Raw genomic sequence first — 20,571 nt, forward strand, 5'->3', positions numbered from 1 at the left:
GACTGCAGGGGAGAGGTGCCCTGCAGGTAAGACACACATTTTACACAAAGTACACTCAAGACTTTCCTGTTTACTCAAGCATTTCCATAATGTCCCTTTAGTATCTTCATGCTTCTGTATTTTATGAAAAGCTGTTCTGTACTTCATTATTTTCTGTAATATATTAAGCTATGGATCTGTTAAGCGCCCTGAGTCTTATTGGAGAAAGAGCGCTATTTAAATAAATTAGTAATAATAATAATAATTATTATTATTATTATTATTATTATTATTATTATTATTTTCTATCCTCCAAATACATGACGTTGACATTGACAAGGCAGACAACGTGGACCTTGCAAGAAGCACAAATGTCCGGGACAGGGCACCGTCATTTTTGTGTAAGATCCCTAGTCTATGTTCCACTGTAAATCTAAAAGTTTGTAATGCCAAAAAGCAACTGGAAACCTGGCTTCTCTGCATTTATTGTAATGGATCATGGCTTGTGATTAAGGAGAATTCTCTCCCCAGCAAATAGTGCCGAAGCGCCTCTATGGCCAACTTCATGGCCAGGCACTCCTTCCTTACTGTAGCGTATTTCTGTTCCCTCAGCAACAACTTCCTGCCTAAGTACAATACGGGCTGCTCTATTCCCTCACTTTCCTTGGACGGGATTGCACCTATCAACATCAAGGGCGTATATCTGTAGGAATTATCTGCCAGCTAAATCGTGTACCTGTAGTACCAGATGAAGATCTGCCCATGCCGTATTAGCAGTCCAGTCAATCAGGGTAGCGTAGTTCTGTTCCCTCAGCAACAATTTCCTGCCTAAGTACAATACGGGCTGCTCTATCACCTCACTTTCCTTGGTCGGGATTGCACCTATCAACATCAAAGGCGTATATCTGCAGGAATTATGTGCCAGCTAAATCATGTGTGTGTAGTACCAGATGAAGAGCTGCCCATGCTGTTTTAGCAGTCCAGTCGATCAGGGTAGCGTTTGTTTTTTTAACAAGTCTGTTAATGGAGCCGCTCTAGTTGCAAAGTGACTGACAAACTGCCTATAGTAACCTACCAAGCCCAGGAAGGTTCTCAACTTTGGCTTTGACCAATTTTTAACTGCCTCAACCTTTCCTTTCTGAGTTTTCACCTGACCCTGTCCAGCTATGTAATCAAAATACTTATCTTCTCTTAGGGCAACTGCGCATTTCTCAGGTTTAGCCATGAAACCTGCAGATCTCAATGAGGCCAGTACCACCTCAACCTTAGGGAGATATGATTCCCAGTCTTGTGCGTGTATAACTATGTCATCTAGATAGGCAGCTCCATAGGCAGTATGAAGTCACTGGCCAGTGGCCAGCGCTCAATGCAAACCAAAGCAAAGGACCTTGTGCTGGAAAAGTCCTTCAGTGGTAGGAAAAGCAGTTGTTTCCTTGGCTGTGGGTATAAGAGGAATCTGCAAATAGCCTCTTGTGATATGAGGGGTGGCTAAATCAAAGCTGTGCACCTTGGTCGGAAAGAGAAGACATCCTTCCAGCTGCCAATTTTGGTCTGTGAAAAAGGTAGGTTCTATGGTAACCAAGGACTTTTCCACTACAGTACTCAACAACCCTGGCACTGATCCTCATCATGCCATTGCATCAAAAGATTAACATGATATATCTGCCCTTCCTTACTCCTCCCGGCCTGCCGGACCTTATAGTTCACAGGGTCAACTGCCTCTACCGCCTCATAGGGCCCCTGCCAATGAGCGAAGAGCTAGCTCTCTTGGGTCAGTACTAGAAACAAAACATTATACCCGGGATAGAAAGACCAGGTTATCGCAGTAGTATCATGATTTTTCTTCTGTCGACCTTCTATGTGTTGGTGCACCAAAGGGCTTATCTTCCCCAACCTCTCGTACATTTGAGAAACAAATTGCACCACATTTGGTTCTCTAGCCCCTGTTTTTCCCAACCCTTCTTTACCATATCCAAAATGCAGGTTTGCCTCCCATTCAGTAGCTCAAATGGTCTAAATCCTATTGTGGCTTTGGGGTACTGCACTGACAGCAAACAACAGGTGAGGATGAAGGGTGTCCCAATCCTCCTTTTGCTGCATCATTGTCTTCCTGATCATATGCTCCAGGGTCTGATTAAACCTCTCCACTAGTCTATCCTTTTGTGGATGGTAAACAAAAGTGCAGAGCGTTTTCACCCCTAGCAGTTGACACATATACCTCATTAGCCTGGACATGAATGGATTACCATGTTCAATAAGAATTTCCTTAGGGACTCCCAATTGGACATACAAGTGAACCAGCTCCCTTGATATCATGTAGACTTTACATTTCATAAGAGTATTGCCTCTGTATAGTGTGTTGCGTACTCTAGCACCACCAAAACATACTAGTGGCCTTGAACCAACTTCTCTAGGGGCCCAACCAAGCCCATGCCGATTTGTTCAAAGGGCCCCTATATCAATGGTAGTGGAACAAGAGGTGCCCGGTATGAGGGTTTAGTGCTTGTTCTCTGGCAGTTTATATATCTTTTCACTTATATCCTTTTCACCAGGGCCGGACTTGCCATCTAGCACTTCTGGCAAATGTCAGAAGCACCGATGGCCTAATGGGACGATATGGCCTAAAAGTCTGGCTGAGTAGCTCTGCGTGGCACCCAGAGAGATAGGGGTTGGCCTAGCTGCTCTGTCTTCTGGTGCTCTGCTGGGCCGCCCGGCATCCAGAGAGACAGTGACTGGTTGAGTATCTCTGCCTCCCAGTGCTCTGCTCGGCCGTCTGGCATAGAGAGATGGAGACCCCTGTGACTCATGGAATGCCCCCTTGTTGCGCGTGCGCATAGTACACTGCCAGGGCTGAATAACATCCCCAATCCATCACTGCCTTTAACACCAAACCACCCAACCTGTATCAAGCCATATCACAGCGGGATGAAACCCAATTCACACCACAGACTGGACCCGGATGACGTTTTCCCACTGTTGGTGCTTGGAGATGACATCACCGCCAAGCATTGGTGATCCATCTCTACATATCCTTTTTCCCTATCCTGGCTCTCACCATGTTCATGAGTGTCAATGTTGGGTGTCTGAGTGATGATATTGCTTCTTTCAGGCTCAGTAAAGCAAGGTATAGACATTTGAAATAGGTTACTGTATGAAGAGGCAATAGACATTCTTCTAACAGAAACAGAAACATTCTGCAAATATTTGTAAAATGCTTTTGTGAGTAAATCACATTAAGATTTGAAATATATAAATGAAAGCATGGCTCAAATGTAAAGGGTTTTTCAATGTATGATCTTTTTTTATTATCGTTTATTTCTGAAATGTAAATTTGGAGATTTAGCTACATAATGCCATGCTGAGTTGGAGGGTGGGTACCAGATAATGCTTCTACTTTTTTTTTTTTTTTTTTTCAAAAAGTCCAAGGAGTAAGATATTGATGGTCTTGATTTGTCTTTTGGTCTGATTCAGAGACGCAGATCACTCAGTAGCTGTCTTTAGACGTAGATGCGTGTTTTTCATGTGTGGGTCCAGTGAAGCTGTGTCGGCAGACACTGGCCTAGGCACGCTGTATTTGAGAATGCTCTCTGTCGCTGCCACCAAATGCTCAGTCAGTCAGGCTGCGGCTTAGGTGGCACTGCGTCCAGTGACGCAGGATCTGATTTGCTCATGAGCAGTACGGGTCCTGTGCAGTTCAGTAATCATGGGAGATGTACATAAACTATCAGTTTGTGTAAATCTATGAATTAGCCCCTTTATGTTTGGTTCAGCTATGATTTGGCTGAGCTGTGCCACTTTGAAATATTTTTGTAAAAAAGTGAGAGATATATGCCTCCTGTGACTGAAGATCTTGCTAATATTTTACATTTGGTCCTTGGGGTTTTTTGTCTGCCCCAAAAAAAGTGATTACCTAAAGAATGTTGATTTGAGAATCTGGAATTTGAACAAGTAGTTTTTTATATAGATTAAAGCAAATATGACAGTATAATAATAATTATTATTATTATTATTATTATTATTATTATTATTTATTCATTCATTTTCATGGATGGTTATTTGATTGATAATTAAAAAAAAAAAAATAATGAGTTTGGCTAAACTTTGTATCCGTTTGCTAGTTAAAGCCCCATATTTGCTTTAAGTCATAATTGAGCTCCATTAATTAAGTACATACTTGATATGTATGAATGATTTCTGATTGTTAATTGTGTAGATAGATAATAAGCCATGGATGGACACTTCTTGAAAAAGATTAGTTACAATGAGTAATATTTACAAGTAGCTAACTTTATGAGAAGTACTTACATAAATCAAGGAAAAGGCAGGACATTTTAGATATTAAAGGGAGAAAATGACATTTTAACAGTAGTGACTACTGTAGAGGAATTATGATATTTTGATTGCTGTAAAGAATTTTCCTTGAAATCCAAATATTGTAGGCTTTTAGTATGAAGGACCTCAAATTCATATTGAAGATTTTCACGTGTTTACATAGAGCTTAGAGTCAGGATAGGGAAGTAAATGGTGTTTAGAAGTGGACTTTTCCGTTCTGATGTCCATGATAATGTTACGGTCTCCAAACAGAATAATATAGCTTTTTGTAATTTTTTTTATTACTTTTTGGAAGGGACCAGAGATAAATGTTTAGTGCCTTGCACTGGTTACATACAAATTTATTATAGTTAGATCAAATTGTAGAAGTTTAGATATTAAAACAATACATCTTTATTCAGTATCTTTGTGTTCCATTTCTAATGGAAAGGAATTGTTGATCAATAAGACAACAGAATTTGAGTTCATATGAGAATGAGTACTTTTTGTATGTTCTAGTAAGCATAAAGCATAACATGAGAAGTTGGATTTCTGGCTAGAATTCAAGTTTCTTTTAGTCACTGAAATGAACGGACAGCTATATATCTTTTTGTGTCTTTTGACATGGAGTTCAATAAGTTTAGATGATATGTTGCTACTTGTAGGCTTAAAAATAATTTTTATTTACATTTTCATTGGTAAGATAACATTGATACTGTCCGAAAGGTTTGGGATAATGGAGATACTATATGGACCACTCAAAAATTATAAAAAGTACCGCATTGCAGTGCTAGAGTCAGTAGAACTGAATGCAGGAGGTTATTTAGGATAAGTAGTATTCTGAAAGAAAAAATAAAAAAATATATATGCATGCAGAAGGGCCTTAGAATGCTATCACTATGGTTTTGTGAGTGGTGTAAAGCGCAAGTAGACCAGTTACATAGGTTGGTTATAAAACATTAAATAGATAAATGCAGTGGTTGCTGCAGCACCGACCACACAGTGAAGGGTGGGAGGCACTCAGCACATGTTATGCAGTATGTAATATATGTGCTGGCTGGTTATCCTGGGGATCGGCAGCGTGTGTAAAGCCACTGTGCAGCCCCCAGGACTCCGCATTAGGCATCACTCTCCCTCTAAGCCCACCCCCAGACTAGCTAATGGGTATCTAGGGATGGGTTTGGAAGGAGTGTGAAGCATAATGCTACTGAATCCCGGGTGCCGCACGTTGACTGTGATCAGTGGTGCCGGGAGAGGGGAGAAAGGCTACAAATTACCCAGGCCCAGGTCTGATGGAGGGGCCCAGAGAGTGTCCAGTAGGGGCCCAGGCCTCTTCCCCCTTACATGGCAGCAAGAGCTGCAGCTCTTCCCCTCAGGCCAGCACACGCTGCTGTGTGCTGGGCTGCAGTGTGGCCAGGGAGGTGCTTAAAATACCTTTTTTTTTCAGTATTTTTTCTAAGAGAACATGACCACGCCTCCTGTGATTAGGCCACACCCCTTGAAAAGTACCTGGTCCCAGCCTGGCTCTCGACTGCCCTGACTGTGATACACACAGCGTTACCAATCCCCAGGATAACTATGCAGCACATATACGAGTACATAATACAGCATAACATGTATGTTTATATGTGCTTAGCGCTTACCAATCCCTGCACTGTGCGGTCGGTGCTGCAGCCGCTGGTTAAATGCATATGACATACATACAGTATATATGTTTCAACTACTGAGGAGGTTGAGAACTGTTGTAAAACTCATGAGAACACCTCACAGAAAGTGACGCTGCCTCAGTGGCATCACAAGAAGGATGTAGGGGATGTGTACTGCACCTGGATACTCCACAGTGATAGGAGCCAGGGGTTGAAGAGCGACATTATACTGCAGTGCCTGGCTCCTCTCACTGAGAAGGAGCCAACAGTGAAGTAATAGTCTCTGGAGGCAGCCCAGCATCTCCAGGGATGCTGGGCATGCCCCCAGAGTGATGTAGAATGAGGCTCTGGTGAGGCCACACCCCTTTCCATGGGCCCATGCCCCTTTTCAGATACGCATGACTTTTGCGCACAGGGACGGCTATTGGGCGCACCAGGTGTCACCAACCCCAGTGCCACCCGTGCACTGCCTCCACTTTGGGCCAAATTGATGTCTATAGCTTTGGTGTCTAGTCATTATCTGTTCCATCTGAAAGAACTTTGCCATACATAATACTGGATCCTGGGATGCACATAGGATTTTTTAGATACACTACTATTGCATTGTTTATGTACGTGTACTGGTGTATTTGTATTTAATTGCAGTTCCATATCCTTATTCTAGACAACATAGAGGTCTGTGTGCCTCCTGGATTTAAAGATCTAGATCCGTGCAGCTCTCAGATAAGCTACATTTACTCTATACTGTATTTGCTATAACACCACCTGTTTGCTGTGAGGGCACTCTAGGCTTATTGTATAACACTGTATCAGAGTTGTCTTTGCTTTTATGACACAAGATATAAAAGACCCCATGAATGTCAGTCACTTTATTTTGTATTCTTGGTACACAAACACACTTCACATTTGTTCACAGTGATTTGCATTTAGGGCCTAATTCAGACCCTGTTGCTGATGTGCAAAAAAGATATGAAGCGATTTTTGCACATCTACGCATGCGCGTACTCCGATATGTGCATGTTCAAGGTCCTAAACTGCGTTCTCTTCAGAAAGCAGTATAAGACCTGGAGGGGGGTGGGAAAGGGCGCTGACGCTGCGTTTTGTGGGCGTCGACGCTCCGCTTAATGGGCATGGTCCAGACAACGGAGGCGTGTCCAGACCATTGCTGGGGTGGGTCGCAGCGGGTGCGTGACACCACACGCAGCCGCTGCGACCCTTAATGTGGCAGGTAGCTGTCTGCTACTCGAAACATGCAAAAGCATCACTGCCTTGCCGGGGGGCAGAATCCGGCATGAGAGGCGGACTTGCCCTGTGCGAGGCTCCCCCCCCCCCCACATGTAAAAGAATTTGATCGTAGATGTGCGTTGTTTCGCACATTTATGATCAGCTCTGAATGTAGTAAACTTTAAAAAAAAATTTAGTCAGTCTACTTTTGAATATTTTTTATTTTTTTTTATTTAGCCAGTTTACTATTGTTCCCCAGAAGAATACAACCACAGTGTTACAGTGCTGCTTGTTCCTGGGAGGAAACCATTTGACTAGAGGAGCAATCAGAGTCAGACACCATCTGCATAGGGGCAGGGCCGGATTTAGGGGTTAGGGCGCCCCTAGTCACTACAGTAACGGCTTGCCCCTCCCACCCCCACCTGCATTTTTTTTATTGGTTAGAAAACCTCATTTGATGATAGACAATCTAATAGAATAATTTAAAAAAGCCACTAACTATGATTTGTCTTTTTTTATTATATATACATACTTACTAAATGGGATAGCTTACAGGGGCAGTATGTGCATGTCCAACCCATTTACACTCCATTCAGGATGGCATATGGTGCAGTACAGTGGAAATATTTTGCCGTTACTGGTACTTTTTGGGCTGACTGAACCAACACAAGCATCCAAGGGCTGCCCACAAACAAGCTCCTCGTGCCTAATGGGAAATTTGCTACTGCATAGGGGGTGATTCAGGCCTGATCGCTGCTGTGAGTTTTCACACAGCAGGTGATCAGCAATAAACTGCGCAGGCGTATGCACGGCAATGCACACACACGTTGGACAACAACGGGCATCGCCGGTCAGCGACAGGATGGTGCGAAAATTTAATTTGCACAGGCGTTTGCAAGGTGTTTGACATGAAGAGACCATTTGTGGGTGCTAACTGACCGTTTACTGGGAGTGCCCGGAAAAACGCAGATGTTCCCAAGCGTTTTCAGGGAGGGTGTCTGATGTCAGCTCCGGCCCCGATCAGCCCGTTCTCATCGCACTGTAGGAGTAAGTTCTGGGCGGCGCATTTTGCAGCTCGGCATACACATGGGATCGCACACTTGCATGGCAAAAATACACTCCCCCTTGGGCGGCGACTGTCTGAACGCAGGACAGCAAAGTTATGTTTACCATATAAAACTTGTGAAGATGCAGAAAGTCGCTACAAATCTGTTATTGGGAGGGGGAATGTAACAAACCTTGGAGAGGATAAAGTGGAGATAAATAAAGTACCAACCAATCAGCTTCCAAACACAGCAAATGAAACCATAGACTGGTGCGCACAGGAACCCCCTAATGTCCGGCACACTCCGCACTCCACACCTGCGATGATCGTGGGGGGCTGCGATCAGAGCCGGACTTAGGCATAGGCAAACTAGGCAATTGCCTAGGGCATCTGGTATGCCTAGGGGCACAAGCAGCTTCTGCTGATTAAAATTATATGCGGCATGCCTATATTCTGTGTGTAGCATTTTGTATGTAGATACAGTCACAGTCGCACACAGTATATAGGCATGACGCATATCATTTTAATCAGCGGAAGCTGCTTGTGCATCCTAGCTACATAGCAATGCAAATAAGATGCATTTTCATAAAAAATAGGCACCCAACGTTAGCAAAGCTGCCAGATGACTCACGCCAGGAACTATATGTGTCATTATGTGTATAAGGGCATTAATAATGTGTAACATATGTGTAAGGGGCACTATGTGTGTCATTATGTGTATAAGGGCACTAATAATGTGCGGCATATGTGTGAGGGACATTATGTGTGTCATTATGTATATAAGGGCATTAACAATGTGTGTCATATGTGTAAGGGAAATTATGTGTATAAGGGCATTAATAAGGGTTGGCATAATGTGTAAGGCGCATTATGTTTATAAGGACATTAATAATGTGTGTCATATGTGTAAGGGGCATTTAATGTGTGGTATTATGTGTATAAATGCATTACCAATGTGTGGCATTATGTGTATAAGGTGATCTACTGTGTGGCGTAATGTATAGAAAGGGCACATTGTGTAGTCTAATGTGAATAAAGAGCAATATAGTGTGCTGTAATGTGAATAAGGAGCAATATGGTGTGGTGTAATGAGAATAAAGAGCAATATGGTGTGGTGTAATGTGAATAAGGAGCAATTCAGTATGATATTATGTGAATGAGGGGCACTACTGTGAGGAGTAACGTATATAAGGTAAAGTGGTACTATTGTGTGATGTAATGTGAATAAGGGACACTCGCATTATACATTGTGAATAAAGTTGCACTACTGTGAGGCATAAGTTGAATTGGGGGTACTATTGTGTGGCAATGCCCCTTGCCAGCAAAAACACATACCTTTTTGGCCTGTGCGCCGAATGTGCACACTGTTATTTAAATTACAGGGGGTAGATAAAAAAAAGGACTGCTATGGGTGGGGGGTGATGGTGCTGGGAAAGGGGTGCAGGGTCAGAGTCGGAACTAGCAGTTGTGCTAGGGGGCACCAGCCAAAATCTTGCCTAGGGCATCATATCGGTTAGGGCTGGCTCTGGCTGCGATAAGCCACCGATCTCAGCCTGCTGCACTGACCAACTGTGCTGCTGCACCCGCCACCGTGGACAATATATTTATAGACGCACATGCTGCTGTCACTAATGGCTGCCGAACGGCCACACAGGGGGTGACTGAGGTCAAGTTCCGCCTCCCAGCGCGCTCTCCAGTCTCCTCCAGCAGCATGCAGGGGCGGTTCCTCAGGCATTTCCCTACTCATGGGGCTGAAGTGGACTGGCCCAGTCGGATGCAGCGCTTCCTGTCTGCAAGTATGAGACGCATGTCAGGGGGTGCCGGCAGTAGTGGCAGGTCCAGTGGGGGGATCGGTAAGCAGGCGTCTTTGATTAAAGATGCTGGGCGGGCGGGCTCTCGCTGACCCGGCAGGGGCTGGTTGCGTCTATATGCAATTATGGTGGCTGTGTTTTATTTTTTGTGTGAAAGAGATGAGTGTACAGTATCTATACTTTGGTGTCAGCTGTGTCTGCTGTGTATATGTATGCTACTGTATGTGTCTACTGTAAGTATGTATGCATGTTGTGTGTGTGTGTGTGTGTGTGTGTGTGTGTGTGTGTGTGTGTGTATGTAAGTATATCATGTATGTATGTATACTATCATGTGAGTTTCCTGTGTGCATGTATGCTGTGCATGTATGTGGACTATGTGATTGGTGACATGCTGTGATGTGGTTTAATTATTAACATCTCCTTGGAGTGCCTGCCATTGTTTTTGCTGAAATTACGTGTGTGTGTGTGTGTGTGTGTGTGTGTGTGTGTGTGTGTGTGTGTGTATATATATATATATATATATATATATATATATATATATACGGAAAACCCCCATAAAATCCTGCGTTTGCCATTGCGCAGTGTCTTGCAACTGCCGCCACCAACCACGCCCAGGCAGCGTTCCTCTCAGAAGGAATCAGAGTCCCCGCCGGAGCGGAGGACACAGCTGAGTGGGCCTGAGACAGTTCAGCACTTAGCAGAGAGGGTAAGACACACACTATCTGTCAGTGTGTCACTGAGACAGTTCTGTTTAATATATGTTAATTTTGGATTTTTTATTACTATGGATTATTTATATCCCTCAAAATATTTATTAATAATGTGTTATACTTTTATAATTACGGTGAGCACTATGGGGGGTATTATGTGTATCTGGCACTGCTGGGGGTATACTGTTTGCCATAATGTGAATTCTAGCTTATACTGTGTGACATAACGTGAGTTTTGGATCATACTGTGTGGCGTAATGTTAATTTCAGCTCATACTGTATGTCATAAAGTGAATTTTGGCTCATACTGTGTCGCATAATGTGAGTTTCGTCTCATACTGTGTGGCGTAATGTGAATTTCGACTCATACTGTGTGGGGTAATGTGAATTTCGGCTCATACTGTGTGGCTTAATGTGAATTTCGGCTCATACTGTGTGGCGTAATGTGAATTTCGGCTCATACTGTGTGGCATAATGTGAATTTTGAGTATGAGTGACATAATGTGAATAAGGGGCACTACTGTCAGTAGCTGGTGAGCATGGGTGCACTTGTGACAAATGCTGGTGTCCTGCAGAGGAGGGGTCTGTTGGCATAGAAAGAGGCAAATGTGGCTCTTATGGCACATGTGTAAATTATAAACTTACATGTGTTATATTAAAATGGAAATGTTCATCCTAGAATACATACCTCTTAGCAACGTCCGGGATCCCGGCTGTCATGATCCCGACAGGGGGATACCGGCCATCAGTATGCTGGCAGCGGGATGAGCATTAGAAAGCCCCTTGCAGGCTCGCCACGCTGCAGACACGGACACCCACAGAGGGAGAAAAGCCTGTGGCGCCGGTATTCCGACAGGCGGTCTCGTGATCACCTCCCATTTGCCTGGTGATTGTGCAAGGGCTGGGGAAGGGAATGCATATGCACCTAGGCCCATCACTCTCTAGTTCCTCCACTCGGTCAGGTATAGATTAGGGAACTGTAAGCAGTGATAGTGTGCAGCGGCAGCTAGCACTCAGGGCTATGCCGTAGCAGGCCGTCAGTACTGCATGGTGGTCGCACCATTGTGTTTTTTCATTTTTTTCTCTGGGGTGTATTATATCTACTTTATTATTAGGGAGAAATTAGATTAAGCCATGTGACTTTACTGAGAGAATGTAAAATAGTTCTAGTCATGTCCCTGGATGGTGCTAGACATGCCCAAAAGGCGGTGCTAGACATGCCCCCCACCCCCACCCCCCCCCCCCCACCCCGGGGATTCTCTCTTCTCTGAGGTCTGATACATCTCCCCCTGGATGTGAAAGTGTGGCAGTGGGATTTATCCCCTGTGATGTAGAGCTAGTCATCTAAAGAGACATTTACAACAACCATCATTCTAGGAGCATCAACCCAAGTCAACTGGCTGCTAGTTCGCAAAGGAAGGAGATGGAGGTTTCGAAAGCTAAAAGAACTAATTAGGTCCTCAATCAGCCAGCCATAATGAGTGTGTTGTCCAATCCTAAAATTAAGGAAACTGGGCCCACTGAAGAAGAGAAAGAGGCCGATGTGATTGACGAGATAATAACTTGTCCAAAGCCACGGACTGCTATTGTGTCTATCCTCAGAAAAGACTGGAATGTGACGCCGCTTCTCAGCTGACATGCCAGCCTTCAGACACAAACCCACTGATAAACTGGCAGATTCAGCAGATGATGATGAGATAATTCTATCCAAAATGTGTAACAAGAATACAATATAAATTGGTGGTTGCTGAGTCTCAGAAAATGTCAGCAGATGGGAGGCACTGTTAGAAAATGCTTGCCCATTTTATTGGGGGAAGAGAAATCAGTAAATCTTAAGGCCAGTACTCACTGGCCGATGCGGGAGAGATGTGTGCTGAGCGAACCGCTCAGCACACATCTCTCCCGCCGCTCAGCACAGCGCGATCTGTGCTGAGCGTGTGGGGGGAGACGGGGGGGCCGCTCATTTCACCCAGCGGGTGAATTGAGCGACCCGCTAGATTGGCCTGCACGGCAAGCCAATCTAGCACCAGCGATAGCGATGCGCGTCGCTATCGCTGTAGGGGCTACACACGGAGAGATCAGACATAAAATCTATGCAATCTAGTCAGATTGCTTAGATTTTAAGCAGCGATCACTCCGTGAGTACCCCCCTTTAGTGTAGTACCTCCTGCAAAGGACCCAAAGGGACTACAATTATCTGGCCTTTTGGCCTTTTGAATTCCATCCAGCATGGGCATCAGACACAATGGGGGAGATGTATCATATTGTATATCTATAGGAGTTACAAATTGGAGATATTGCCAATAGTCAGACCCAGATTTAGACCTCATGGGGCCCTAGGCAAGATACTGGTTGTCATCCCCCTTTCCCCCCGCCCCCAAGCAATTCATATCACTATTTATAGCAATATTGAAACACTATGAGGAAGAAAACAAGCAACAGCAGTATCACTGGGCTCAACAAACCATTGCTAGTGACAGTATCACTTTTCATGTGCAGCACATCAAATCTGACGATATCGCTAGCATCCTGTAGTATGCTGCTGAAGGACAGAACATGATTGTTCCGTCCTTCATTAAAGTCGCTCCTGTGTGTACAGGCAATCCGGGCTGACGGGGATTCGTTCCGATGTCTTAACAAATCCCCATTGCTCCAGTGTGTATCCAGCTTATGCCTAATATCCTAACCCAAACTGCTAAATCAACTCTACCCTATCCGTAATACTCTAACCCAGGGGCGGTTTGGGATCGAACACCAGCCCGGGAAATTTATGGAAGCAGCCCTAATGAGGGTGGAGTCTGTTGAGGGGGAGGGGCCTGTCAAGAGGGTGGGGCCACTCCTCAGAGGTCCTGATCCTGAGATAGACACAGTTGGGGCCTCCTTTGCTTTACGTTATGCTATCGTTTACCTGTGACTGTGGCCCTCATTCTGAGTTGATCGCTCGCTAGCTACTTTTAGCAGCCATGCAAACGCATTGTCATCACCCACGGGGGGGGTGTATTTTCGCTTTGCAAGTGTGCGATCGCAAGTGCAGCCGGGCGACACAAACACATTTTGTGCAAAACAAGACCAGCTCTGTAATTACTTATCTGTGCGATGATTCTAGCAACGGAGGTCCCGGAATTGACGTCAGATACCAGCCCTGCAAACGCCTGGACACGCCTGCTTTTTCCCAAACACTCCCATAAAACGGTCAGTTGCCACCCACAAACGCCCTCTTCCGGTCAATCTCCTTGCGATCGGCTGTGCGAATGGATTTGTCGTTAAAGGCATTGCACAACAACGATGCTCTTTGTACCAGTACAATGCACATGTGCGCAGTTTTGCAATTTTTTTACCTGATCGCAGTGCTGCAAAAATCGTCAGCGAGCGATCAACTCGGAATAACCCCCGTTATGCATATGCTGCTACAATACCCTTCCCTGATGCACATCTGTACGTCTGAATATACAAGGACTGATATGCCCACTTTCAGTGTCAACTGACACTGCAGTCATGCCTTTAATATACTTCTGATTTTATTGATTTTTCATTCTACAAACCCCTTTTTTTAACCTTATATGGTACAAAGTACAGGGAGGAGGAGCACACACTACATACAGCACAGTACAGGGAGGGAGCACACACTACATACAGCACAGTACAGGGAGGGAGCACACACTACATACAGCACAGTACAGGGAGGGGGAGCACATACTACATACAGCACAGTACAGGGAGGGAGTGTAAGAGGGTGGCGGCGGTGCGTGTAGTGCCTGCTGCCGTGCAGGTGTAGTTTCACTACTCACCAGGCGCCGCTCTCTCTCACCTTCAGGTACCGGAACCTTCAACGGACCTGGCAATCTTTAGTCGGATCCGGACACGGCGATTCCCTCTCGGAGCTGACGGACGAGCGAGCTGAGGAGAAAATAGTCTACCTTAAGGGGGGGTATCAACCCTTCTTCCACCGGGAAAGGGGATACCCCAGGGGTGACGGCGACCTTCACCGGTTGCGTGAAAGGTCATCACAGGCACAAAGCCTTAGCCACCGAGAATTCACACACTCGCACTCTCGCGCGTAGTGTGATGAAGGGGTTTTCACGTCCGTGAGCAAAGCCCTATTCCGGCGCTCGGGGACAGACAAAGGGACAAACGTGCACAGATGCTACTCACCGTCAGTTCCGCACTGTGAACGTCTTCTCCTCTTACAGGTCCCTGTAAGGAGGCAAACAAACAGCTGTGCAGGGCCTAACTCTAACCTAGTGTCACACACCTATACTAACTACAACGGCAGAGCCCTCAAACTAGCTCTGTGGGTGTGGTGCAACAAAACTAAACACAGACTTAACAAGCTTACAATTTGCCCTGCACGGTAACACACATATGCAATCACATTCACAGTGTAACAACCAAGGTGCTGTCCCTTTAACGACCTAAATCAGACCGCCAGGGAGTGGGCGCTGTACAGCTCACCCACCTCCCGTGCCCCTACTTGGGCCTACTGCCCCCTATCTGCACCCAGGCCAGAGGCCTGACTTTATCCTCGGGCCTAGTGCCCGCCTATCTTGGTGCCCGTTGGGTGATCTGGGCCTAATGCCCAGGGTCACCTTATAGAGTGGGGCTCAGGCTTACAAGCCTGCCTACTCTGTGCACGTTGGGATGGCCTGGGCCTAGCGCCCAGTACCACCCTTATCATCTGGGGGGGCGCACCTATTAATCTGGGCCTAATGCCCACTATATGCCCTCGGGCCTAATGCCCGCCTACACAGCCAATTACAGTGCCTGGGCCTAATGCCCAAACCACCAAATCAGGGGGTGACAAACTCAACTGCGCAATAGGCCTAGTGCCTGAACTGTGCCCCCGGGCCTAATGCCCGTCCTTGGTGGTCCTTGAAGGAAGGGGGGTGGGATAAGCCACACTGAGGCCTCACCTGGTCCAGGGATCTCCACCGCCCTCTTCTGCTGCTGACCCGTCCTGGCCAGTAGCGCCGCCTCCGCCGTCCTTCTGAGTCCAGCCGCCGCTGGACATCTTCTTTCAGGAGGCCGACATCTTCCGGCCTCTTCAGCGGCCACCGGAGCTCTTCTCCCCACGGCCGCCGTCTTCTTCTTCTACGCCGCCTCGGTTCCCCGTCCGGCTCTTCGCCGCTCCTCCACGTGGCCTCCTTCTTCGGCTCCCGCCCGGCGTCTTCTCCGCTCCCGCGTGTGGTCCTCTTCTTAGGCTCCCGCCCGGTGTCCGACGTCAGACGCCGGGGCCCATGACGAGGCGAGCGCCAATTGGCTCGCCGCGCCCGCCTCCGATTGGCCGGCGAGCCGCGATTGGCTCGCGGACGGCGCCGGGTTTGAAAAGACGCCGGCGGCGCTTCTCATTGGCGGCCCAAGTGGCGCCAAGTTTAAAGCGCAGCCGCGCCGCTACCCACCGCCGCCGACAGTCCGGCGCAGGGAAATATCTGGTCCCTGCACCGGACACCCGCCGCTGCCACGATGTGCCCTGTAGTACAGGGCACATCTCCACATTTCCCCCCCCCCCCCCTTTTTCATTTGTAGTCCCTACAAGATCTCCGCCGCCCTCTTCTGCTGCTGACCCGTCCTGGCCAGCAGCGCCGCCTCCGCCATCCTTCTGAGTCCAGCCGCCGCTGGACATCTTCTTTCAGGAGGCCGACATCTTCCGGCCTCTTTAGCGGCCGCCGGAGCTCTTCTCCCCACGGCCGCCGTCTTCTTCTTCTACGCCGCCTCGGTTCCCCGTCCGGCTCTTCGCCGCTCCTCCACGCGGCCTCCTTCTTTGGCTCCCGTCCGGCGTCTTCTCCGCTCCCGCACGCGGTCCTCTTCTTAGGCTCCCGCCCGGCGTCTGACGTCAGACGCCAGGGGGTGGGGCCCATAACGCGGCGAGTGCCTATTGGCTCGCCGCGCCCGCCTCCAATTGGCCGGTGCCCCGCGAGCCGCGATTGGCTCGCGGACGGCGCCGGGTTTCAACAGACGCCGGCGGTGCTTCTCTATGGCGGCCCAAGTGGCGCCAAGTTTAAAGCGCCGCCGCGCCGCTACCCGCCGCTGCCGACAGTCCGGTGCAGGGAAATATCTGGTCCCTGCACCGGACACCCGCCGCTGCCACGATGTGCCGTGTAGTACAGGGCACATCTCCACAGGAGCACACACAAGTAGTGAAACACAGACACAGGGGACCAGTGCAGCAGAATCTGTCCCAGTGGCCAATCCGCCCCTGATTACATACATAGCCACCATATTACATACATAGCCAACTCATTATTACATGAATAGCACCACATTATACAAATAGCACTGCATTACACGTATAGCACCACATTACACGTATAGCACTGCATTACACAAATAGCACCACATAACACAAATAGCACAGCATTACAGGTATAGCACCGCACTACACGTATAGCACCACATTATATGATCAGCACCACATTACATACATAGCCACCACATTACATATGTAGACACCGCATTACATACGTAGACACCGCATAAATAGGCCCATCATCATGGACATCACAATGCTTCTTCCTGTAACATTCTATCTACAGCTGCTGACGTTTCCAGTTTCCATGCAGGGAGACAGGTAGGAGGAGGTGAGTCCTACATAGCAGGGTATCATGGAGAGGGGTAAGGAAGATAGAGTGCAGTATAATCAGCTGAAAGGCAAGACAAGATAGACAGAACAGGGAATACAGGTACAAGGACACATAAATAGGAGAAGCGCAGGAAGGAACTACATAATTTAGGAATAAAAATGTAGCGTAATAGGAATAAAGAGGGCAGTATGGAGGATAAGCACACATGCAGGTTACCTGGGTCTCTATGAGGCAGGATCGTGGCTTTGGGATGAAAAAGTTAATAAAATAGATAAATGTGACATTGATAACTTTGAAAGTATCTTGTTTGGTTTAAGGAAAATTGGAAAACTGGTTGACTCATGGACATTTTATTGTACTTAAACTAGCACTATGCTTAATGATAGTCTTTTGTGTTTTTCAGATCATCTGGCAAAGAGAATTGCAGAGTGTCGGGTGACCGGCAAAGAGATCTGCAAAGTGTCAGTTGAAGACGACGGGAGGGGTCGCAGAGGTAGCAACGACTGGAGTATAACATGCAGGAGGTAAGTTATCATATTCTCTCTGCACATGTTACATCTGCCCCACCTGCAGTGCATATATTTTTGACCATTAGAGAACAAATTTGCTGCTGCAATCAGGTCTGAATTAGGCCCAGTGTATAATACTAACATGGTCCTAGCCCTAGGGAAGACCTGAAGCAGATAACTTGGGTCTCTATGAGAAAGGATCTTGGGTTTTGGATAAAAAGTCAATAAAATAGATAAATTGCAAATGAATAAAAATGAAAGTACATAACAAAATGTAGTAGTATAATTATACACATAGTATATCTGACCAGGAAATTCTGGTTATTTAGATCATCATTTGGCAAAGTTCTGGCAAAGAGATTTGCAGAGTGTCAGTTGAAGACGACGGGAGGGGTCACAGAGGAATTAGTGACTGGAGAATAGCATGCAGGAGGTAAGTTACCACACTTGTTTAATTGTGTGTGTGGTGGGGGGTATTGAGAGCACAGTACAAAACATAGGGTCTATGGTGGGGGAGAGTGAACAATACAAAACATGCAGAAGGGGGCAACTTGGTATAGCACATTCAGATGTTGTGGGTGCACAAGACAAAAACATAGAAATTGTGACTTTCTCTATAGGACATATAGAGGAAGGACATACACTTTTGGGGGTTGCGAGATGTAGAACATACTATAATACAGTAAAACAGGAAGGGTGGGGAGAGCATGACACAGAACATACAGATCGGGGGAAGAACAATACAGATCGGGGGAGATAGTGAATTGGCTGACATTTACAGTATATAAGTGAACTGGGGGCAGGTGTACAAAGCCTGGGAGAGTGATAAAGTGGAGAGAGATAAACTAACAACTAATCAGCTCCTAGTTGTCATTTTTCAAACACAGCATGTAAGATGGAAGTTAGGAGCTTATTGGCTGGTACTTTACCTCTCTCCACTTAACACTCTCCAGGGCTTAATACATCTCCCCCATAGAATAACCAAATGATGAAATGGTACAGAATGGTATAAATGATCTGAATTGGAGCTGTAACAAGTGACTGTTTCCCTATTTTTACATATAATAAAGGTGACAGTCCTTTACCTACAGTCCTTCTCATTACCGCTTAGGGGGCCTGATTCAGATGCGGACGCAGAGCTGCTGTTGCACCAAGTGGCTCAATGCTTTTTCACTGTGCATGCGCACAAAATTAAATCAAGCTCACATAGAGGATCACATCACAAAGTGATTGACAGGAAGTCAGCGTCTGAGGTGGTAACGGGGATGGCTAACTGTATACAGGCGTGTCAGGTCCATTCAAACGCCGCTCCATGTGCGTGCATAAATTACCCATTGTGACCTGTGTTGCTGCTGGAGAGCCCCATGTGTCTAGGAGACTTGCTCAGCCTACGACTGCAAAGACTTACGATGCAATTGTGAATGGCAAGACTGCAGCAGTGATCGCTTCAACAACCACAACTGAATCAGGCCCACAATTACACCATAACGTTTTACTATTTTATCACATTTAACAACTATGGGGTCACTTTAATTAGGTGCGAGTTTGTCTTACAACAGCCGCACTTTCTGGTAGCCCCATACGCTGAATCTGGCCACAAAGGGTGTGAGTTTGGATGCTGTTGAAACATCGCAGCAATGGTAACTCGTACCTAATTGGATTGACCCCTAAATGTTAGCAATTTATAGCTTTTATTATTTACTGGTCATATTTCTTTTCTGAAGGTACCCACTAATTACTATAAGAGAGAACTTATCCCCCCAATGTGTGTATTGTATAAAAACAATTGGCCCTTTGGGACAATTGTCCTTATTTTAGGTATTTTCCATGTCCTCAGTAGTTAGAGTAACATATTTACATAGAGAGATTTTTCTCTCTACACAACCACACCACTGTTTGCAGTTTGTCTCTCTGCTTGTTCATCCACTAACAATGATTTTTCATCTCTTCCTCTTCGTCTACACGCAGTGGGTGATCCCTGAATAGCTGCCCTGGGGGGAGAGCTGCGGACACATGCTCCAAATGTTGGGACATATGCATTACCTATTAGGAGAAGCGGTAAAGATGCCGGCTGTTGGGTTTATGGCAGTCAGAATACTGACACTGGGATCCCGACACTCTTTAGAATCCCTACGTTGGATCTCCGAATGGGCAAGGATACCGACGGCCGTATACCCACGATCATAGGTTTAGGGCTGGGCAAGGGGGGTTAGGTTTAGGCATCAGGCACGGGCGGGGGGGGGTGGTTAGGCTGCAGGGGAGGGTTAGGTTTAGGCATCAGGCAGAGGGGTTAGGTTTAGGCATCAGGCGGGAGGGTTAGGGTTAGGCTGCAGGTGGGGGGAGGTTAGGGTTAGGCTGCGGATAGGGTGGGATAGGCACCCCCGGTGGTTGTTAGGCTGCGTGGGAGGGAGGGTTAGGTTTAGGCGTCAGGCGCTGGAGGTTTGCATTAGGCTGCGGGTAAGGTGGGTTAGGGTTAGGCACCCCCAGGAGTGGTTGGGCTGCGAAGGAGGGAGGGTTAGGTTTAGGCAGCAGGGACGGAGGGGGGGTGGTTAGGCTGCGGGAGTGGGAGGGTTAGGTTTAGGCAGCAGGGATGGAGGTTAGGATTAGGCACCTCCGCGGGAGGGTTAGGCACAAAGGGGTAGGTTAGGGTTAGACTGCGGACAGGCAGGGTTAGGGGGTGGGGAGAGGGAGAGGGTTAGGCATCAGGCGGAGGGATTAGGGTTAGGCTGCAGATGGGGGGAGGATAGGGTTAGGCTGC

At 46.8% G+C, this 20,571-nt stretch overlaps 1 long non-coding RNA gene across 1 annotated transcript in view; it reads left to right on the forward strand.

Annotated features, from left to right (window-relative positions):
* The window catches only part of LOC135057577 (uncharacterized), a 58,474-nt gene extending 38,466 nt beyond the window's left edge, over positions 1-20,008 (forward strand). Inside the window, exons 3-5 of the long non-coding RNA XR_010244215.1 lie at positions 17,708-17,828; positions 18,143-18,246; positions 19,782-20,008. This is a non-coding gene — a long non-coding RNA (uncharacterized LOC135057577). The remainder of the gene's footprint in view (positions 1-17,707; positions 17,829-18,142; positions 18,247-19,781) is intronic.
* The last annotated feature ends 563 nt before the right edge of the window (positions 20,009-20,571 follow it).

The sequence above is a fragment of the Pseudophryne corroboree genome, chromosome 3 (genome assembly GCF_028390025.1).
Source record: "Pseudophryne corroboree isolate aPseCor3 chromosome 3, aPseCor3.hap2, whole genome shotgun sequence".
Taxonomy (NCBI): Eukaryota; Metazoa; Chordata; class Amphibia; order Anura; family Myobatrachidae; genus Pseudophryne; species Pseudophryne corroboree.